Raw genomic sequence first — 19108 nt, 5'->3', positions numbered from 1 at the left:
TCCAAGTTCAGGAAGTGAGCCATTTCTCAATTGCCTTTCAAAACTGCAAGGTCTAGCCGACTAGATGCTTAAAAGTACAAAACTCACTAGGCCCAGAGCCTACGGCCACACCACACTGAATGCGCCTGATCTCAGAAGCTAAGCAGTGTCGGGCCTAGTTAGTACCTGGATGGGAGACCGCCTGGGAATACCAGGTGCTGTAGGCTTTTTTTGTACTCCAAGTTCAGGAAGTGAGCCAAGTTCAGGAAGTGAGCCATTTCTCAATTGCCTTTCAAAACTGCAAGGTCTAGCCGACTAGATGCTTAAAAGTACAAAACTCACAAGGCCCAGAGCCTACGGCCACACCACTCTGAATGCGCCCGATCTCGTCTGATCTCGAAAGCTAAGCAGTGTCGTGCCTCGTTAGTACCTGGATGGGAGACCGCCTGGGAATACCAGGTGCTGTAGGCTTTTTTGTGCTCCAAGTTCAGGAAGTGAGCCATTTCTCAATTGCCTTTCAAAACTGCAAGGTCTAGCTGACTAGATGCTTAAAAGTACAAAACTCACTAGGCCCAGAGCCTGCAGCCACACCACACTGACTGCGCCCGATCTCGTCTGATCTCGGAAGCTAAGCAGTGTCGGGCCTAGTTAGTACCTGGATGGGAGACCGCCTGGGAATACCAGGTGCTGTAGGCTTTTTTTGTGCTCCAAGTTCAGGAAGTGAGCCATTTCTCAATTGCCTTTCAAAACTGCAAGGTCTAGCCGACTAGATGCTTAAAAGTACAAAACTCACTAGGCCCAGAGCCTACGGCCACACCACACTGAATGCGCCCGATCTCGGAAGCTAAGCAGGGTCGGGCCTAGTTAGTACCTGGATGGTAGACTGCCTGGGAATACCAGGTGCTGTAGGCTTTTTTGTGCTCCATGATTAGTAATTGCGCAACTTCTCAATTATTTTTCAAATTTGGTATGTTTCCAAAATAATTGTATCCCGTTTTATAGCGGAAATGTTGGACAACATTATGAGGGCTGGAGCTACCTTTTTACATAGAATTAGCATACAGGTAGTGTGTTCATGGGTAATAAATCGACTTTCACATGTAATGCAGTACAGAGAATATTGAGTCCTTCAAGAGGCATGAAAGAAAACCATTATTGTGTTGATTGTTCTCTCCACCTCCCTGCAAAAGACACAGGATGGATGAATTAAAGTTATCCTACCAGACATAGGAGTCCTGAATGGGCCCACCAGTCTTATATATCTCGCCTGATCGAGCCTGATCGAGCGATGAGCGTGGTATCATGTTGTAAGTGGCTGCATGGCTTAGCTTACTAAATGCAAATGCATAAGAGTAATATTCTTAGCATTCCTAGAGCCTACGGCCACACCACACTGAATGCACCCGATCTCGTCTGATCTCGGAAGTTAAGCAGTGTTAGGCCTAGTTAGTACCTGGATGGGAGACCACCTGGGAATACCAGGTGCTGTAGGCTTTTTTGTGCTCCAAGTTCAGGAAGTGAGCCCTTTCTCAATTGCCTTTCAAAACTGCAAGGTCTAGCCGACTAGATGCTTAAAAGTACAAAACTCACTAGGCCCAGAGCCTACGGCCACACCACACTAAATGCGCCCGATCTCGTCTGATCTCAGAAGCTAAGCAGTGTCCGGCCTAGTTAGTACCTGGATGGGAGACCGCCTGGGAATACCAGGTGCTGTAGGCTTTTTTTGTGCTCCAAGTTCAGGAAGTGAGCCATTTCTCAATTGCCTTTCAAAACTGCAAGGTCTAGCCGACTAGATGCTTAAAAGTACAAAACTCACTAGGCCCAGAGCCTATGGCCACACCACACTGAATGCGCCCGATCTCGGAAGCTAAGCAGGGTCGGGCCTAGTTAGTACCTGGATGGGAGACTGCCTGGGAATACCAGGTGCTGTAGGCTTTTTTGTGCTCCATGATTAGTAATTGCGCAACTTCTCAATTATTTTTCAAATTTGGTATGTTTCCAAAATAATTGTATCCCGTTTTATAGCGGAAATGTTGGACAACATCATGAGGGCTGGAGCTACCTATTTACATAGAATTAGCATACAGGTAGTGTGTTCATGGGTAATAAATCGACTTTCACATGTAATGCAGTACAGAGAATATTGAGTCCTTCAAGAGGCATGAAAGAAAGCCATTATTGTATTGATTGTTCTCTCCACCTCCCTGCAACAGAAACAGGATGGATGGATTAAAGTTATCCTACCAGACATAGGAGTCCTGAATGGGCCCACCCGTCTTATATATCTCGCCTGATCGAGCGCTGATCGAGCGATGAGCGTGGTATCATATTGCAAGTGGCTGCATGGCTTAGTTTACTAAATGCAAATGCATAAGAGTAATATTCTTAGCATTTCTAGAGCCTGCGGCCACACCACACTGAATGCGCCGATCTCGTCTGATCTTGGAAGCTAAGCAGTGTCGGGCCTATCGTCTGATCTCGGAAGCTAAGCAGTGTCAGGCCTAGTTAGTACCTGGATGGGAGACTGCCTGGGAATACCAGGTGCTGTAGGCTTTTTTGTGCTCCAAGTTCAGGAAGTGAGCCATTTCTCAATTGCCTTTCAAAACTGCAAGGTCTAGCCGACTAGATGCTTAAAAGTACAAAACTCACTAGGCCCAAAGCCTACGGCCACGCCACACTGAATGCGCCTGATCTCAGAAGCTAAGCAGTGTCGGGCCTAGTTAGTACCTGGATGGGAGACCGCCTGGGAATACCAGGTGCTGTAGGCTTTTTTGTACTCCAAGTTCAGGAAGTGAGCCATTTCTCAATTGCCTTTCAAAACTGCAAGGTCTAGCCGACTAGATGCTTAAAAGTACAAAACTCACAAGTCCCAGAGCCTACGGCCACACCACACTGAATGCGCCCGATCTCGTCTGATGTCGGAAGCTAAGCAGTTTCGGGCCTAGTTAGTACCTGGATGGGAGACCGCCTGGGAATACCAGGTGCTGTAGGCTTTTTTGTGCTCCAAGTTCAGGAAGTGAGCCATTTCTCAATTGCAAGGTCTAGCCGACTAGATGCTTAAAAGTACAAAACTCACAAGGCCCAGAGCCTACGGCCACACCACACTGAATGTGCCCGATCTCATCTGATCTCGGAAGCTAAGCAGTTTCGGGCCTAGTTAGTACCTGGATGGGAGACCGCCTGGGAATACCAGGTGCTGTAGGCTTTTTTGTGCTCCAAGTTCAGGAAGTGAGCCATTTCTCAATTGCCTTTCAAAACTGCAAGGTCTAGCTGACTAGATGCTTAAAAGTACAAAACTCACTAGGCCCAGAATCTACGGCCACACCACACTGAATGCACCCGATCTCGTCTGATCTCGGAAGCTAAGCAGTGTCGGGCCTAGTTAGTAACTGGATGGGAGACCGCCTGGGAATACCAGGTGCTGTAGGCTTTTTTGTGCTCCAAGTTCAGGAAGTGAGCCATTTCTCAATTGCCTTTCAAAACTGCAAGGTCTAGCCGACTAGATGCTTAAAAGTACAAAACTCACTAGACCCAGAGCCTACGGCCACACCACACTGAATGCGCCCAATCTCGTCTGATCTCCGAAGCTAAGCAATGTCAGGCCTAGTTAGTACCTGGATGGGATACCGCCTGGCAATACCAGGTGCTGTAGGCTATTTTGTGCTCCATGATTAGTAATTGCGCAACTTCTCAATTACTTTTCAAATTTGGTATGTTTCCAAAATAATTGTATCCCGTTTTATAGCGGAAATGTTGGACAACATCATGAGGGCTGGAGTTACCTTTTTACATAGAATTAGCATACAGGTAGTGTGTTCATGGGTAATAAATCGACTTTCACATGTAATGCAGTACAGAGAATATTGAGTCCTTCAAGAGGCATGAAAGAAAACCATTATTGTGTTGATTGTTCTCTCCACCTCCCTGCAACAGACACAGGATGGATGAATTAAAGCTATCCTACCAGACATAGGAGTCCTGAATGGGCCCACCAGTCTTATATATCTCGCCTGATCGAGCGATGAGCGTGATATCATGTTGCAAGTGGCTGCATGGCTTAGCTTACTAAATGCAAATGCATAAGAGTAATATTCTGAGCATTCCTAGAGCCTACGGCCACACCACACTGAATGCACCCGATAGTTAAGCAGTGTCAGGCCTAGTTAGTACCTGGATGGGAGACTGCCTGGGAATACCAGGTGCTGTAGGCTTTTTTGTGCTCCAAGTTCAGGAAGTGAGCCAATTCTCAATTTCCTTTCAAAACTGCAAGGTCTAGCCGACTAGATGCTTAAAAGTACAAAACTCACTAGGCCCAAAGCCTACGGCCACGCCACACTGAATGCGCCTGATCTCAGAAGCTAAGCAGTGTCGGGCCTAGTTAGTACCTGGATGGGAGACCGCCTGGGAATACCAGGTGTTGTAGGCTTTTTTGTACTCCAAGTTCAGGAAGTGAGCCATTTCTCAATTGCCTTTCAAAACTGCAAGGTCTAGCCGACTAGATGCTTAAAAGTACAAAACTCACAAGTCCCAGAGCCTACGGCCGCACCACACTGAATGCGCCCGATCTCGTCTGATGTCGGAAGCTAAGCAGTGTCGGCCCTAGTTAGTACCTGGATGGGAGACCACCTGGGAATACCAGGTGCTGTAGGCTTTATTGTGCTCCAAGTTCAGGAAGTGAGCCATTTCTCAATTGCCTTTCAAAACTGCAAGGTCTAGCCGACTAGATGCTTAAAAGTACAAAACTCACTAAGCCCAGAGTCTACAGCCACACCACACTGAATGCGCCCGATCTCGGAAGCTAAGCAGTGTCGGGCCTAGTTAGTACCTGGATGGGAGGCTGCCTGGGAATACCAGGTGCTGTAGGCTTTTTTGTGCTCCAAGTTCAGGAAATGAGCCATTTCTCAATTGCCTTTCAAAACTGCAAGGTCTAGCTGACTAGATGCTTAAAAGTACAAAACTCACTAGGCCCAGAGCCTACGGCCACACCACACTGAATGCGCCCAATCTCGTCTGATCTCCGAAGCTAAGCAATGTCAGGCCTAGTTAGTACCTGGATGGGATACCGCCTGGCAATACCAGGTGCTGTAGGCTATTTTGTGCTCCATGATTAGTAATTGCGCAACTTCTCAATTACTTTTCAAATTTGGTATGTTTCCAAAATAATTGTATCCCGTTTTATAGCGGAAATGTTGGACAACATCATGAGGGCTGGAGTTACCTTTTTACATAGAATTAGCATACAGGTAGTGTGTTCATGGGTAATAAATCCACTTTCACATGTAATGCAGTACAGAGAATATTGAGTCCTTCAAGAGGCATGAAAGAAAACCATTATTGTGTTGATTGTTCTCTCCACCTCCCTGCAACAGACACAGGATGGATGAATTAAAGTTATCCTACCAGACATAGGAGTCCTGAATGGGCCCACCAGTCTTATATATCTCGCCTGATCGAGCCTGATCGAGCGATGAGCGTGGTATCATGTTGTAAGTGGCTGCATGGCTTAGCTTACTAAATGCAAATGCATAAGAGTAATATTCTTAGCATTCCTAGAGCCTACGGCCACACCACACTGAATGCACCCGATCTCGTCTGATCTCGGAAGTTAAGCAGTGTTAGGCCTAGTTAGTACCTGGATGGGAGACCACCTGGGAATACCAGGTGCTGTAGGCTTTTTTGTGCTCCAAGTTCAGGAAGTGAGCCCTTTCTCAATTGCAAGGTCTAGCCGACTAGATGCTTAAAAGTACAAAACTCACTAGGCCCAGAGCCTACGGCCACACCACACTAAATGCGCCCGATCTCGTCTGATCTCAGAAGCTAAGCAGTGTCCGGCCTAGTTAGTACCTGGATGGGAGACCGCCTGGGAATACCAGGTGCTGTAGGCTTTTTTTGTGCTCCAAGTTCAGGAAGTGAGCCATTTCTCAATTGCCTTTCAAAACTGCAAGGTCTAGCCGACTAGATGCTTAAAAGTACAAAACTCACTAGGCCCAGAGCCTATGGCCACACCACACTGAATGCGCCCGATCTCGGAAGCTAAGCAGGGTCGGGCCTAGTTAGTACCTGGATGGGAGACTGCCTGGGAATACCAGGTGCTGTAGGCTTTTTTGTGCTCCATGATTAGTAATTGCGCAACTTCTCAATTATTTTTCAAATTTGGTATGTTTCCAAAATAATTGTATCCCGTTTTATAGCGGAAATGTTGGACAACATCATGAGGGCTGGAGCTACCTATTTACATAGAATTAGCATACAGGTAGTGTGTTCATGGGTAATAAATCGACTTTCACATGTAATGCAGTACAGAGAATATTGAGTCCTTCAAGAGGCATGAAAGAAAGCCATTATTGTATTGATTGTTCTCTCCACCTCCCTGCAACAGAAACAGGATGGATGGATTAAAGTTATCCTACCAGACATAGGAGTCCTGAATGGGCCCACCCGTCTTATATATCTCGCCTGATCGAGCGCTGATCGAGCGATGAGCGTGGTATCATATTGCAAGTGGCTGCATGGCTTAGTTTACTAAATGCAAATGCATAAGAGTAATATTCTTAGCATTTCTAGAGCCTGCGGCCACACCACACTGAATGCGCCGATCTCGTCTGATCTTGGAAGCTAAGCAGTGTCGGGCCTATCGTCTGATCTCGGAAGCTAAGCAGTGTCAGGCCTAGTTAGTACCTGGATGGGAGACTGCCTGGGAATACCAGGTGCTGTAGGCTTTTTTGTGCTCCAAGTTCAGGAAGTGAGCCATTTCTCAATTGCCTTTCAAAACTGCAAGGTCTAGCCGACTAGATGCTTAAAAGTACAAAACTCACTAGGCCCAAAGCCTACGGCCACGCCACACTGAATGCGCCTGATCTCAGAAGCTAAGCAGTGTCGGGCCTAGTTAGTACCTGGATGGGAGACGGCCTGGGAATACCAGATGCTGTAGGCTTTTTTGTACTCCAAGTTCAGGAAGTGAGCCATTTCTCAATTGCCTTTCAAAACTGCAAGGTCTAGCCGACTAGATGCTTAAAAGTACAAAACTCACAAGTCCCAGAGCCTACGGCCACACCACACTGAATGCGCCCGATCTCGTCTGATGTCGGAAGCTAAGCAGTTTCGGGCCTAGTTAGTACCTGGATGGGAGACCGCCTGGGAATACCAGGTGCTGTAGGCTTTTTTGTGCTCCAAGTTCAGGAAGTGAGCCATTTCTCAATTGCAAGGTCTAGCCGACTAGATGCTTAAAAGTACAAAACTCACAAGGCCCAGAGCCTACGGCCACACCACACTGAATGTGCCCGATCTCATCTGATCTCGGAAGCTAAGCAGTTTCGGGCCTAGTTAGTACCTGGATGGGAGACCGCCTGGGAATACCAGGTGCTGTAGGCTTTTTTGTGCTCCAAGTTCAGGAAGTGAGCCATTTCTCAATTGCCTTTCAAAACTGCAAGGTCTAGCTGACTAGATGCTTAAAAGTACAAAACTCACTAGGCCCAGAATCTACGGCCACACCACACTGAATGCACCCGATCTCGTCTGATCTCGGAAGCTAAGCAGTGTCGGGCCTAGTTAGTAACTGGATGGGAGACCGCCTGGGAATACCAGGTGCTGTAGGCATTTTTGTGCTCCAAGTTCAGGAAGTGAGCCATTTCTCAATTGCCTTTCAAAACTGCAAGGTCTAGCCGACTAGATGCTTAAAAGTACAAAACTCACTAGACCCAGAGCCTACGGCCACACCACACTGAATGCGCCCAATCTCGTCTGATCTCCGAAGCTAAGCAATGTCAGGCCTAGTTAGTACCTGGATGGGATACCGCCTGGCAATACCAGGTGCTGTAGGCTATTTTGTGCTCCATGATTAGTAATTGCGCAACTTCTCAATTACTTTTCAAATTTGGTATGTTTCCAAAATAATTGTATCCCGTTTTATAGCGGAAATGTTGGACAACATCATGAGGGCTGGAGTTACCTTTTTACATAGAATTAGCATACAGGTAGTGTGTTCATGGGTAATAAATCGACTTTCACATGTAATGCAGTACAGAGAATATTGAGTCCTTCAAGAGGCATGAAAGAAAACCATTATTGTGTTGATTGTTCTCTCCACCTCCCTGCAACAGACACAGGATGGATGAATTAAAGCTATCCTACCAGACATAGGAGTCCTGAATGGGCCCACCAGTCTTATATATCTCGCCTGATCGAGCGATGAGCGTGGTATCATGTTGCAAGTGGCTGCATGGCTTAGCTTACTAAATGCAAATGCATAAGAGTAATATTCTGAGCATTCCTAGAGCCTACGGCCACACCACACTGAATGCACCCGATAGTTAAGCAGTGTCAGGCCTAGTTAGTACCTGGATGGGAGACTGCCTGGGAATACCAGGTGCTGTAGGCTTTTTTGTGCTCCAAGTTCAGGAAGTGAGCCAATTCTCAATTTCCTTTCAAAACTGCAAGGTCTAGCCGACTAGATGCTTAAAAGTACAAAACTCACTAGGCCCAAAGCCTACGGCCACGCCACACTGAATGCGCCTGATCTCAGAAGCTAAGCAGTGTCGGGCCTAGTTAGTACCTGGATGGGAGACCGCCTGGGAATACCAGGTGTTGTAGGCTTTTTTGTACTCCAAGTTCAGGAAGTGAGCCATTTCTCAATTGCCTTTCAAAACTGCAAGGTCTAGCCGACTAGATGCTTAAAAGTACAAAACTCACAAGTTCCAGAGCCTACGGCCGCACCACACTGAATGCGCCCGATCTCGTCTGATGTCGGAAGCTAAGCAGTGTCGGCCCTAGTTAGTACCTGGATGGGAGACCACCTGGGAATACCAGGTGCTGTAGGCTTTATTGTGCTCCAAGTTCAGGAAGTGAGCCATTTCTCAATTGCCTTTCAAAACTGCAAGGTCTAGCCGACTAGATGCTTAAAAGTACAAAACTCACTAAGCCCAGAGTCTACAGCCACACCACACTGAATGCGCCCGATCTCGGAAGCTAAGCAGTGTCGGGCCTAGTTAGTACCTGGATGGGAGGCTGCCTGGGAATACCAGGTGCTGTAGGCTTTTTTGTGCTCCAAGTTCAGGAAATGAGCCATTTCTCAATTGCCTTTCAAAACTGCAAGGTCTAGCTGACTAGATGCTTAAAAGTACAAAACTCACTAGGCCCAGAGCCTACGGCCACACCACACTGAATGCGCCCAATCTCGTCTGATCTCCGAAGCTAAGCAATGTCAGGCATAGTTAGTACCTGGATGGGATACCGCCTGGCAATACCAGGTGCTGTAGGCTATTTTGTGCTCCATGATTAGTAATTGCGCAACTTCTCAATTACTTTTCAAATTTGGTATGTTTCCAAAATAATTGTATCCCGTTTTATAGCGGAAATGTTGGACAACATCATGAGGGCTGGAGTTACCTTTTTACATAGAATTAGCATACAGGTAGTGTGTTCATGGGTAATAAATCCACTTTCACATGTAATGCAGTACAGAGAATATTGAGTCCTTCAAGAGGCATGAAAGAAAACCATTATTGTGTTGATTGTTCTCTCCACCTCCCTGCAACAGACACAGGATGGATGAATTAAAGTTATCCTACCAGACATAGGAGTCCTGAATGGGCCCACCAGTCTTATATATCTCGCCTGATCGAGCCTGATCGAGCGATGAGCGTGGTATCATGTTGCAAGTGGCTGCATGGCTTAGCTTACTAAATGCAAATGCATAAGAGTAATATTCTTAGCATTCCTAGAGCCTACGGTCACACCACACTGAATGCACCCGATCTCGTCTGATCTCGGAAGTTAAGTAGTGTCAGGCCTAGTTAGTACCTGGTTGGGAGACCGCCTGGGAATACCAGGTGCTGTAGGCTTTTTTGTGCTCCAAGTTCAGGAAGTGAGCCATTTCTCAATTGCCTTTCAAAACTGCAAGGTCTAGCCGACTAGATGCTTAAAAGTACAAAACTCACTAGGCTGAGAGCCTACGGCCACGCCACACTGAATGCGCCCGATCTCGTCTCATCTCAGAAGCTAAGCAGTGTCGGGCCTAGTTAGTACCTGGATGGGAGACCGCCTGGGAATACCAGGTGCTGTAGGCTTTTTTGTACTCCAAGTTCAGGAAGTGAGCCATTTCTCAATTGCCTTTCAAAACTGCAAGGTCTAGCCGACTAGATGCTTAAAAGTACAAAACTCACAATGCCCAGAGCCTACAGCCACACCACACTGAATGCGCCCGATCTGGTCTGATCTCGGAAGCTAAGCAGTGTCGGGCCTAGTTAGTACCTGGATGGGAGACCGCCTGGGAATACCAGGTGCTGTAGGCTTTTTTGTGCTCCAAGTTCAGGAAGTGAGCCATTTCTCAATTGCCTTTCAAAACTGCAAGGTCTAGCTGACTAGATGCTTAAAAGTACAAAACTCACTAGGCCCAGAGCCTACGGCCACACCACACTGAATGCGTCTGATCTCGGAAGCTAAGCAGTGTTGGGCCTAGTTAGTACCTGGATGGGAGACTGCCTGGGAATACCAGGTGCTGTAGGCTTTTTTGTGCGCCAAGTTCAGGAAGTGAGCCATTTCTCAATTGCCTTTCAAATTTGGTATGTTTCCAAAATAATTGTATCCCGTTTTATAGCGGAAATGTTGGACAACATCATGAGGGCTGGAGCTACCTATTTACATAGAATTAGCATACAGGTAGTGTGTTCATGGGTAATAAATCGACTTTCACATGTAATGCAGTACAGAGAATATTGAGTCCTTCAAGAGGCATGAAAGAAAGCCATTATTGGATTGATTGTTCTCTCCACCTCCCTGCAACAGAAACAGGATGGATGGATTAAAGTTATCCTACCAGACATAGGAGTCCTGAATGGGCCCACCAGTCTTATATATCTCGCCTGATCGAGCGCTGATCGAGCGATGAGCGTGGTATCATGTTGCAAGTGGCTGCATGGCTTAGCTTACTAAATGCAAATGCATAAGAGTAATATTCTTAGCATATCTAGAGCCTACGGCCACACCACACTGAATGCGCCCGATCTCGTCTGATCTTGGAAGCTAAGCAGTGTCCGGCCTAGTTAGTACCAGGATGGGAGACCGCCTGGGAATACCAAGTGCTGTAGGCTATTTTGTGCTCCATGATTAGTAATTGCGCAACTTCTCAATTACTTTTCAAATTTGGTATGTTTCCAAAATAATTGTATCCCGTTTTATAGCGGAAATGTTGGACAACATCATGAGGGCTGGAGCTACCTATTTACATAGAATTAGCATACAGGTAGTGTGTTCATGGGTAATAAATCGACTTTCACATGTAATGCAGTACAGAGAATATTGAGTCCTTCAAGAGGCATGAAAGAAAGCCATTATTGTATTGATTGTTCTCTCCACCTCCCTGCAACAGAAACAGGATGGATGGATTAAAGTTATCCTACCAGACATAGGAGTCCTGAATGGGCCCACCAGTCTTATATATCTCGCCTGATCGAGCGCTGATCGAGCGATGAGCGTGGTATCATGTTGCAAGTGGCTGCATGGCTTAGCTTACTAAATGCAAATGCATAAGAGTAATATTCTTAGCATTTCTAGAGCCTATGGCCACACCACACTGAATGCGTCTGATCTCGGAAGCTAAGCAGTGTCAGGCCTATCGTCTGATCTCGGAAGCTAAGCAGTGTCAGGCCTAGTTAGTACCTGGATGGGAGACTTCCTGGGAATACCAGGTGCTGTAGGCTTTTTTGTGCTCCAAGTTCAGGAAGTGAGCCATTTCTCAATTGCCTTTCAAAACTGCAAGGTCTAGCCGACTAGATGCTTAAAATTACAAAACTCACTAGGCCTAGAGCCTACGGCCACACCACACTGAATGCGCCCGATCTCGGAAGCTAAGCAGTGTCGGGCCTAGTTAGTACCTGGATGGGAGACCGCCTGGGAATACCAGGTGCTGTAGGCTTTTTTGTGCTCCAAGTTCAGGAAGTGAGCCATTTCTCAATTGCCTTTCAAAACTGCAAGGTCTAGCCGACTAGATGCTTAAAAGTACAAAACTCACTAAACCCAGAGTCTACGGCCACACCGCACTGAATGCGCCTGATCTCGGAAGCTAAGCAGGGTCGGGCCTAGTTAGTACCTGGATGGGAGACCGCCTGGCAATACCAGGTGCTGTAGGCTTTATTGTGCTCCAAGTTCAGGAAGTGAGCCATTTCTCAATTGCCTTTCAAAACTGCAAGGTCTAGCCGACTAGATGCTTAAAAGTACAAAACTCACTAAGCCCAGAGTCTACAGCCACACCACACTGAATGCGCCCGATCTCGGAAGCTAAGCAGTGTCGGGCCTAGTTAGTACCTGGATGGGAGGCTGCCTGGGAATACCAGGTGCTGTAGGCTTTTTTGTGCTCCAAGTTCAGGAAATGAGCCATTTCTCAATTGCCTTTCAAAACTGCAAGGTCTAGCTGACTAGATGCTTAAAAGTACAAAACTCACTAGGCCCAGAGCCTACGGCCACACCACACTGAATGCGCCCAATCTCGTCTGATCTCCGAAGCTAAGCAATGTCAGGCCTAGTTAGTACCTGGATGGGATACCGCCTGGCAATACCAGGTGCTGTAGGCTATTTTGTGCTCCATGATTAGTAATTGCGCAACTTCTCAATTACTTTTCAAATTTGGTATGTTTCCAAAATAATTGTATCCCATTTTATAGCGGAAATGTTGGACAACATCATGAGGGCTGGAGTTACCTTTTTACATAGAATTAGCATACAGGTAGTGTGTTCATGGGTAATAAATCCACTTTCACATGTAATGCAGTACAGAGAATATTGAGTCCTTCAAGAGGCATGAAAGAAAACCATTATTGTGTTGATTGTTCTCTCCACCTCCCTGCAACAGACACAGGATGGATGAATTAAAGTTATCCTACCAGACATAGGAGTCCTGAATGGGCCCACCAGTCTTATATATCTCGCCTGATCGAGCCTGATCGAGCGATGAGCGTGGTATCATGTTGCAAGTGGCTGCATGGCTTAGCTTACTAAATGCAAATGCATAAGAGTAATATTCTTAGCATTCCTAGAGCCTACGGTCACACCACACTGAATGCACCCGATCTCGTCTGATCTCGGAAGTTAAGTAGTGTCAGGCCTAGTTAGTACCTGGTTGGGAGACCGCCTGGGAATACCAGGTGCTGTAGGCTTTTTTGTGCTCCAAGTTCAGGAAGTGAGCCATTTCTCAATTGCCTTTCAAAACTGCAAGGTCTAGCCGACTAGATGCTTAAAAGTACAAAACTCACTAGGCTGAGAGCCTACGGCCACGCCACACTGAATGCGCCCGATCTCGTCTCATCTCAGAAGCTAAGCAGTGTCGGGCCTAGTTAGTACCTGGATGGGAGACCGCCTGGGAATACCAGGTGCTGTAGGCTTTTTTGTACTCCAAGTTCAGGAAGTGAGCCATTTCTCAATTGCCTTTCAAAACTGCAAGGTCTAGCCGACTAGATGCTTAAAAGTACAAAACTCACAATGCCCAGAGCCTACAGCCACACCACACTGAATGCGCCCGATCTGGTCTGATCTCGGAAGCTAAGCAGTGTCGGGCCTAGTTAGTACCTGGATGGGAGACCGCCTGGGAATACCAGGTGCTGTAGGCTTTTTTGTGCTCCAAGTTCAGGAAGTGAGCCATTTCTCAATTGCCTTTCAAAACTGCAAGGTCTAGCTGACTAGATGCTTAAAAGTACAAAACTCACTAGGCCCAGAGCCTATGGCCACACCACACTGAATGCGTCTGATCTCGGAAGCTAAGCAGTGTTGGGCCTAGTTAGTACCTGGATGGGAGACTGCCTGGGAATACCAGGTGCTGTAGGCTTTTTTGTGCGCCAAGTTCAGGAAGTGAGCCATTTCTCAATTGCCTTTCAAATTTGGTATGTTTCCAAAATAATTGTATCCCGTTTTATAGCGGAAATGTTGGACAACATCATGAGGGCTGGAGCTACCTATTTACATAGAATTAGCATACAGGTAGTGTGTTCATGGGTAATAAATCGACTTTCACATGTAATGCAGTACAGAGGATATTGAGTCCTTCAAGAGGCATGAAAGAAAGCCATTATTGGATTGATTGTTCTCTCCACCTCCCTGCAACAGAAACAGGATGGATGGATTAAAGTTATCCTACCAGACATAGGAGTCCTGAATGGGCCCACCAGTCTTATATATCTCGCCTGATCGAGCGCTGATCGAGCGATGAGCGTGGTATCATGTTGCAAGTGGCTGCATGGCTTAGCTTACTAAATGCAAATGCATAAGAGTAATATTCTTAGCATTTCTAGAGCCTATGGCCACACCACACTGAATGCGTCTGATCTCGGAAGCTAAGCAGTGTCAGGCCTATCGTCTGATCTCGGAAGCTAAGCAGTGTCAGGCCTAGTTAGTACCTGGATGGGAGACTGCCTGGGAATACCAGGTGCTGTAGGCTTTTTTGTGCTCCAAGTTCAGGAAGTGAGCCATTTCTCAATTGCCTTTCAAAACTGCAAGGTCTAGCCGACTAGATGCTTAAAAGTACATAACTCACTAGGCCTAGAGCCTACGGCCACACCACACTGAATGCGCCCGATCTCGGAAGCTAAGCAGTGTCGGGCCTAGTTAGTACCTGGATGGGAGACCGCCTGGGAATACCAGGTGCTGTAGGCTTTTTTGTGCTCCAAGTTCAGGAAGTGAGCCATTTCTCAATTGCCTTTCAAAACTGCAAGGTCTAGCCGACTAGATGCTTAAAAGTACAAAACTCACTAAACCCAGAGTCTACGGCCACACCACACTGAATGCGCCTGATCTCGGAAGCTAAGCAGGGTCGGGCCTAGTTAGTACCTGGATGGGAGACCGCCTGGCAATACCAGGTGCTGTAGGCTATTTTGTGCTCCATGATTAGTAATTGCGCAACTTCTCAATTACTTTTCAAATTTGGTATGTTTCCAAAATAATTGTATCCCGTTTTATAGCGGAAATGTTGGACAACACAGATCTTTAATCATACTCTGTGGCCATGTGTTGCTCCTGCTAGTGCCTTTGTTTTCACATCAATGTAAAAGATGGCTCAGGTCCTAAATCTGCCCTAAATCCACTAATGGATGCCCTTTAAAAAGACAACATGGTTTCCCACAGCTGTTCCACCATGCGCAAGTTCTCAACTGTTAAAAATAACAGCCCAACTGCTTTTAGTGGTGCATGTAATAAACTGTGATCGCCTTCTGATTCTCAAGCGGGGTCTGCGTCATGGGGAAGGTCGAGCTTGACTTAGTTGTAACCCCGTAAATCAGTTGATGGTGAGGGCAGTTACACTATTGCATATTTATCCAAGGCATTGTAGACCTCTATGCCGTGTGCCAATTAGTGGGCAATGGTCAGGTTGAAGATGTGGCTAACATGAGGTTGTGTGTGAAGTTTCAATTAGCCATCATGCTTGATTTAAACATGTTGTCATTTCGGGAACTCTCTATACAAGAATTCATTACAGCAGGCCTGTGGGATTCCTCTGAAAATCTCTGCAAGCAAACTGGCTTGGCAACATAAGAAGTGTTTTTCTTTTGGCACTGACTATGGAAGGCTGCAGTGAGCGGTGTCGGCTCATGGTATTTATCATACCCACTTGTGTACCTCTCCTTCATCAAATGAAATTTTTCACTATGTGATCGCTCCAGGTATATGACAAGTCCCTTCTTCGGCTGCTAATGCAGTTCCGATACTGCATTGTGGGTGAAAGATGATTGGTTCTGGATCTTTGAGTAACATACAGCAGCTACTGTTGAATGTAGGATTGTGTTGTATTCCAAAGATAAAAATACACATACCAAGATAGGAAGCCCTGCATTCATCCCAGATATGCTTGGATTTTTTTGATGGTGCATTCACATACTCCGAAAGAACTCCTTTAGTGTGACTTGTTGCAATGTACCACCCACATTATTGATACATCTTCAGCTGCAATAGATCACTTGCTCTCCAAACCGAAGATTGAGTGTTATGATGAGATCCACCAACACATCAAGGGTACTCCAAATATTGCCTTCATTTTTTATCCTATAATGCTACACGCATATGAAGAGTGACTGATCAATGTTGTGCATTCCACCAGCATCACCTGCTCTTTGGCTTTAGTCAACAGTCTACTGTGGTGGTTCTTCACATGGAAATGTCACTTGATGTACTCATTGCTGAGGCTTCTTTTCCTAAACTCACATATCTGCAGCACTCATTCCAGGTGGAAATGGTCATTGCTTGTGGGATGACCTTGAATAACCACAAATGTCTGTCATCAAATTGTGCAGGGTGATTTGACAAGCAGGGACTCAAGATGCCATTCTTGGACATGTAAAAGAGCAGTCACTCCATGGGATTAAAAGTATATTTGGGATCTCTGTGCATTGCAGCTCTGGCTCTTCATTCATATCCTTGGCTTGCCACCAGATCATAAGGTGCCATGAGCGGTGATGAGTTTGATGGGACAATCTGGTTGCAAAGGGAGTTAGGGGGGTAGAGGGGCACAATGTGATAAATAGGTTTGTTACGTGTTGTACCAAAAGTACAGGTGCTGTCCTTAAATGTTCTTGTGTCAGATGATTATTTCAGGTGCAAATGGGTCAACCAGTCTCAAGGCCACCTAAGACTGTAAAGTAAAACCAAAGCGAACAGTAACTGTTAGTCACTAGCAGGAGACCCACATATGCACTCCTATAGGGATGTAACCAATCCCAGGTTGGTTGTCACACAGGTGTTCTGGGGAGTACCCAAGAGTGGGGTTGATGGCCCAAAACAAGTGTTGGAGTTAGATAATATTATTGTTAACATTCATCATGACTTCAAATTTAGCAGGGAAACATCAATAAATTATTTACAGCTGATTTTCTGTATAACTACATGGGTGTCAGAGTGTCTCACAACAAAATTGATGGCACAATAGTGTACTTGTGCATTATTCTTTAGTAATTATAAACATAAAAGAGGAACGTCAATTTCAATTAGCCATTGACATACAATTTTTCTATTGGTATTGATAAAAAACAAACTCAAAACAAGATGAGGTACATAATTGTGTTTGTATTCCACAGAATTGCATCATCACCAAAATCTTAATTTTGAATCTAAATCTAATAGGCTCGTTGTGGTGTAATGAAATTTGAAGTCATTATGAATGTTAACAATAGTATCATCTAACTCCAACACTTGTTTTGGGCCATCCACCCCACAATTGGGTACGGCCCAGAACACCTGTGTGATAACCAACCTGGGATTGGTTACATCCCCATAGGAGTGCATATGTGGGTCTCCTGTTAGTGACTAACTATCTGGTTGCAGTCTTTCTGCAAGAGTTGTGCTTGGAGAATGGCTGTTCAATGTCTGACAATGATGCCTGGCTTCCACCTCTGCCCCCTCAACATTTTGTGGTGGTTTAGGCATTTGTGCACCTTTTTAAGATCCACTTTCACATTGCATAGGTAATCATCAAATACTTTGATAGGCTCAAGGCAGGTACTCACATACAGTTTGTGCATGCTACCAGACCACATGCCTGCTTCTGCTCGGCACACTGCATCTTCTGGGGGCAGTCCAAGTCTTCAGCCTGTTCAAAAGATGTGCAAGGGCTACAAAACCTTTAAAAACTACCAGTAGCTCACCACCGGCAATGACAGATGATCTGCCCTGCATTGCCCTTTACTGTACCTACTGCCTCTATCACAGCAGACAAGTGTGTACAGTCTGGAGTAGAGCCTTCTACCAAATGCCCACTGATTAAAATACTTGTCAAGCACCAATGACAAACCATTTGGAGTAAGAATGTACAAAATGCTTCTTCTCCAGCTAAGTATGCACAGACTAGCGGCAGACCCATTTACGGAGTAGTGCCCTTACTGAAGCAGTAGCACATAGCATGAGATATTGGCACGACGATGACATGAATCATCACAGTCAGAGCCTCTCTATCATAGGTAGTGCACCATAAATATACACAAGCAATGGAAATCATATTTTTAACAAGAAATCTATTTTTTCCCATGAAGTTCAAAAGGGGGAATATGGAGGCTACGCCATTGCTCTGCAGAGCAGCACCATTAGGGGCTGCCTCGTGGGCCATGGTGGGGGCTCACTTGTTTCAGGGGTACCTCTCAAGGGATAGGGGGTTAAGGCTAGGCAACAGCGGTTAGTCCTTACCTGCATCTGGTGGTGGGTGGGGGGGGGCAACTGGGCATATAAGGGGGTCCGGCCCAGGAATCCTCCTCCTGCTTGTCCCTGTTGTCCCGTGCCTTCCTGTCGTAAAGTTCTGCATCATCCATCGTGTTTCCAGCCCTGGTTTCCTTCGGTCTGTGAGAGAGCTGAGAGGTGTTTTCAGGATAACAAAAGAAAATAACTTCCCCCTCAGAAACCAAAGGTTGGGAAACTGCTACTCTGTTGCGCAACCACAAAAAATATTATTCTGCTCGTGTTTAAGCTAAGAATGTCATTGCTGCAGGGTTTGCCAATCTAGACCCAGAGTCCCTTCTGAGCCTAACAAGGGGTATATCAACAAAGTATTGGTTCAGCCACAGCACATAGATCATCAATCCGTCCTTATTTTCAAACCTTCACAAAAAAAAACTTTTATTTGTGAAGATTTGAAAATAAGGACGGATTGATGGTCTATGCGCAGTGGCTGAAACAATACGCTGTTGTGTTTCCAGGATAGTTGTACCAACAAGCAGGCTTGCGCAGTTAGCGGAATTGCAGAATCGCTGCTGTGTTACAAAAAGTAAGGTTGTGTGGATCAGGGACTGTCAGCAATTTTTGTTTAGCTGGTGTCGGGTAGTGGGGATTATGAGAACACTTTGGCACTCTGGTGGGCAAGAGCAAGAGGGTGGTGACGGCCCCTGGACCTGGACTTGGGTACCGTTTGCATTTAACATGCTATATTCTTACTAGACCGGTTGAGGAATATTGGCTTTCTGAGCGGGTTACCCGGTGGATGAATTTCGAGGCAGTCTCTAGCTCGGATTGTCTTTGAAGCATGCTTTGTCAGGGAACGTCTGTATTTAGCAGGGGTGAAGTCCTAAAATAAAAGTGGGGGACTCATTAACATACCATTTGAATGTGGCATCACCAGAAATTTGCATATCAAGTTGCCCTCTGAAAAAAGTGTGGGGACTCCGTTCACCCG

The 19108-nt window shown here is 46.0% G+C and overlaps 13 non-coding genes and 36 pseudogenes across 13 annotated transcripts; all 49 read left to right on the top strand.

Moving 5' to 3' along the window:
• Nucleotides 1-97: 97 nt before the first annotated feature.
• Nucleotides 98-206, top strand: LOC138455878 (5S ribosomal RNA; annotated as a pseudogene).
• Nucleotides 207-331: 125 nt separating this feature from the next.
• LOC138455443 (5S ribosomal RNA) lies at nucleotides 332-450 on the top strand (annotated as a pseudogene).
• A 106-nt stretch (nucleotides 451-556) lies between these two features.
• On the top strand, nucleotides 557-675 carry LOC138463067 (5S ribosomal RNA). The gene has a single exon (XR_011265654.1). It is a non-coding gene; the product is annotated as a 5S ribosomal RNA (ribosomal RNA).
• Nucleotides 676-782: 107 nt separating this feature from the next.
• Nucleotides 783-891, top strand: LOC138458109 (5S ribosomal RNA; annotated as a pseudogene).
• Nucleotides 892-1354: 463 nt separating this feature from the next.
• On the top strand, nucleotides 1355-1473 carry LOC138463559 (5S ribosomal RNA). The gene has a single exon (XR_011266146.1). It is a non-coding gene; the product is annotated as a 5S ribosomal RNA (ribosomal RNA).
• Nucleotides 1474-1579: 106 nt separating this feature from the next.
• Nucleotides 1580-1698, top strand: LOC138455614 (5S ribosomal RNA; annotated as a pseudogene).
• A 107-nt stretch (nucleotides 1699-1805) lies between these two features.
• Nucleotides 1806-1914, top strand: LOC138457664 (5S ribosomal RNA; annotated as a pseudogene).
• A 464-nt stretch (nucleotides 1915-2378) lies between these two features.
• LOC138459105 (5S ribosomal RNA) lies at nucleotides 2379-2532 on the top strand (annotated as a pseudogene).
• Nucleotides 2533-2638: 106 nt separating this feature from the next.
• On the top strand, nucleotides 2639-2747 carry LOC138456102 (5S ribosomal RNA; annotated as a pseudogene).
• Nucleotides 2748-2853: 106 nt separating this feature from the next.
• Nucleotides 2854-2972, top strand: LOC138454906 (5S ribosomal RNA). The gene has a single exon (XR_011261563.1). It is a non-coding gene; the product is annotated as a 5S ribosomal RNA (ribosomal RNA).
• Nucleotides 2973-3065: 93 nt separating this feature from the next.
• LOC138464267 (5S ribosomal RNA) lies at nucleotides 3066-3184 on the top strand. Its single transcript, XR_011266847.1, has one exon. It is a non-coding gene; the product is annotated as a 5S ribosomal RNA (ribosomal RNA).
• A 106-nt stretch (nucleotides 3185-3290) lies between these two features.
• LOC138454009 (5S ribosomal RNA) lies at nucleotides 3291-3409 on the top strand. The gene has a single exon (XR_011260705.1). It is a non-coding gene; the product is annotated as a 5S ribosomal RNA (ribosomal RNA).
• A 106-nt stretch (nucleotides 3410-3515) lies between these two features.
• LOC138458732 (5S ribosomal RNA) lies at nucleotides 3516-3634 on the top strand (annotated as a pseudogene).
• A 453-nt stretch (nucleotides 3635-4087) lies between these two features.
• Nucleotides 4088-4190, top strand: LOC138459818 (5S ribosomal RNA; annotated as a pseudogene).
• A 106-nt stretch (nucleotides 4191-4296) lies between these two features.
• Nucleotides 4297-4405, top strand: LOC138456451 (5S ribosomal RNA; annotated as a pseudogene).
• A 106-nt stretch (nucleotides 4406-4511) lies between these two features.
• Nucleotides 4512-4630, top strand: LOC138455367 (5S ribosomal RNA; annotated as a pseudogene).
• Nucleotides 4631-4736: 106 nt separating this feature from the next.
• On the top strand, nucleotides 4737-4845 carry LOC138457639 (5S ribosomal RNA; annotated as a pseudogene).
• A 106-nt stretch (nucleotides 4846-4951) lies between these two features.
• On the top strand, nucleotides 4952-5070 carry LOC138458730 (5S ribosomal RNA; annotated as a pseudogene).
• Nucleotides 5071-5533: 463 nt separating this feature from the next.
• LOC138463547 (5S ribosomal RNA) lies at nucleotides 5534-5652 on the top strand. Its single transcript, XR_011266133.1, has one exon. It is a non-coding gene; the product is annotated as a 5S ribosomal RNA (ribosomal RNA).
• Nucleotides 5653-5745: 93 nt separating this feature from the next.
• LOC138455613 (5S ribosomal RNA) lies at nucleotides 5746-5864 on the top strand (annotated as a pseudogene).
• Nucleotides 5865-5971: 107 nt separating this feature from the next.
• On the top strand, nucleotides 5972-6080 carry LOC138457663 (5S ribosomal RNA; annotated as a pseudogene).
• Nucleotides 6081-6544: 464 nt separating this feature from the next.
• On the top strand, nucleotides 6545-6698 carry LOC138459104 (5S ribosomal RNA; annotated as a pseudogene).
• A 106-nt stretch (nucleotides 6699-6804) lies between these two features.
• LOC138459343 (5S ribosomal RNA) lies at nucleotides 6805-6913 on the top strand (annotated as a pseudogene).
• A 106-nt stretch (nucleotides 6914-7019) lies between these two features.
• On the top strand, nucleotides 7020-7138 carry LOC138454905 (5S ribosomal RNA). The gene has a single exon (XR_011261562.1). It is a non-coding gene; the product is annotated as a 5S ribosomal RNA (ribosomal RNA).
• A 93-nt stretch (nucleotides 7139-7231) lies between these two features.
• LOC138464266 (5S ribosomal RNA) lies at nucleotides 7232-7350 on the top strand. Its single transcript, XR_011266846.1, has one exon. It is a non-coding gene; the product is annotated as a 5S ribosomal RNA (ribosomal RNA).
• Nucleotides 7351-7456: 106 nt separating this feature from the next.
• LOC138454366 (5S ribosomal RNA) lies at nucleotides 7457-7575 on the top strand. Its single transcript, XR_011261046.1, has one exon. It is a non-coding gene; the product is annotated as a 5S ribosomal RNA (ribosomal RNA).
• Nucleotides 7576-7681: 106 nt separating this feature from the next.
• On the top strand, nucleotides 7682-7800 carry LOC138458729 (5S ribosomal RNA; annotated as a pseudogene).
• Nucleotides 7801-8253: 453 nt separating this feature from the next.
• Nucleotides 8254-8356, top strand: LOC138459817 (5S ribosomal RNA; annotated as a pseudogene).
• Nucleotides 8357-8462: 106 nt separating this feature from the next.
• Nucleotides 8463-8571, top strand: LOC138456450 (5S ribosomal RNA; annotated as a pseudogene).
• Nucleotides 8572-8677: 106 nt separating this feature from the next.
• Nucleotides 8678-8796, top strand: LOC138455366 (5S ribosomal RNA; annotated as a pseudogene).
• Nucleotides 8797-8902: 106 nt separating this feature from the next.
• LOC138457638 (5S ribosomal RNA) lies at nucleotides 8903-9011 on the top strand (annotated as a pseudogene).
• Nucleotides 9012-9117: 106 nt separating this feature from the next.
• LOC138459635 (5S ribosomal RNA) lies at nucleotides 9118-9236 on the top strand (annotated as a pseudogene).
• Nucleotides 9237-9699: 463 nt separating this feature from the next.
• Nucleotides 9700-9818, top strand: LOC138453865 (5S ribosomal RNA). Its single transcript, XR_011260567.1, has one exon. It is a non-coding gene; the product is annotated as a 5S ribosomal RNA (ribosomal RNA).
• A 106-nt stretch (nucleotides 9819-9924) lies between these two features.
• Nucleotides 9925-10043, top strand: LOC138455735 (5S ribosomal RNA; annotated as a pseudogene).
• Nucleotides 10044-10149: 106 nt separating this feature from the next.
• Nucleotides 10150-10268, top strand: LOC138463792 (5S ribosomal RNA). Its single transcript, XR_011266377.1, has one exon. It is a non-coding gene; the product is annotated as a 5S ribosomal RNA (ribosomal RNA).
• Nucleotides 10269-10374: 106 nt separating this feature from the next.
• On the top strand, nucleotides 10375-10483 carry LOC138457781 (5S ribosomal RNA; annotated as a pseudogene).
• A 464-nt stretch (nucleotides 10484-10947) lies between these two features.
• LOC138455491 (5S ribosomal RNA) lies at nucleotides 10948-11066 on the top strand (annotated as a pseudogene).
• A 464-nt stretch (nucleotides 11067-11530) lies between these two features.
• On the top strand, nucleotides 11531-11675 carry LOC138458773 (5S ribosomal RNA; annotated as a pseudogene).
• A 106-nt stretch (nucleotides 11676-11781) lies between these two features.
• Nucleotides 11782-11890, top strand: LOC138455806 (5S ribosomal RNA; annotated as a pseudogene).
• A 106-nt stretch (nucleotides 11891-11996) lies between these two features.
• LOC138459314 (5S ribosomal RNA) lies at nucleotides 11997-12105 on the top strand (annotated as a pseudogene).
• A 106-nt stretch (nucleotides 12106-12211) lies between these two features.
• LOC138457637 (5S ribosomal RNA) lies at nucleotides 12212-12320 on the top strand (annotated as a pseudogene).
• A 106-nt stretch (nucleotides 12321-12426) lies between these two features.
• Nucleotides 12427-12545, top strand: LOC138458728 (5S ribosomal RNA; annotated as a pseudogene).
• Nucleotides 12546-13008: 463 nt separating this feature from the next.
• Nucleotides 13009-13127, top strand: LOC138453864 (5S ribosomal RNA). Its single transcript, XR_011260566.1, has one exon. It is a non-coding gene; the product is annotated as a 5S ribosomal RNA (ribosomal RNA).
• A 106-nt stretch (nucleotides 13128-13233) lies between these two features.
• Nucleotides 13234-13352, top strand: LOC138455734 (5S ribosomal RNA; annotated as a pseudogene).
• A 106-nt stretch (nucleotides 13353-13458) lies between these two features.
• On the top strand, nucleotides 13459-13577 carry LOC138463791 (5S ribosomal RNA). The gene has a single exon (XR_011266375.1). It is a non-coding gene; the product is annotated as a 5S ribosomal RNA (ribosomal RNA).
• Nucleotides 13578-13683: 106 nt separating this feature from the next.
• Nucleotides 13684-13792, top strand: LOC138458176 (5S ribosomal RNA; annotated as a pseudogene).
• A 464-nt stretch (nucleotides 13793-14256) lies between these two features.
• On the top strand, nucleotides 14257-14401 carry LOC138459021 (5S ribosomal RNA; annotated as a pseudogene).
• A 106-nt stretch (nucleotides 14402-14507) lies between these two features.
• Nucleotides 14508-14616, top strand: LOC138455805 (5S ribosomal RNA; annotated as a pseudogene).
• Nucleotides 14617-14722: 106 nt separating this feature from the next.
• LOC138459250 (5S ribosomal RNA) lies at nucleotides 14723-14831 on the top strand (annotated as a pseudogene).
• The last annotated feature ends 4277 nt before the right edge of the window (nucleotides 14832-19108 follow it).

This window comes from Ambystoma mexicanum, chromosome 4p, assembly GCF_040938575.1.
Source record: "Ambystoma mexicanum isolate Mex_15411 chromosome 4p, UKY_AmexF1_1, whole genome shotgun sequence".
In the NCBI taxonomy this organism is placed as follows: Eukaryota; Metazoa; Chordata; class Amphibia; order Caudata; family Ambystomatidae; genus Ambystoma; species Ambystoma mexicanum.
Note: the sequence above shows the minus strand (reverse complement) of the source record. Positions and strands in the feature narration are given on the sequence as shown.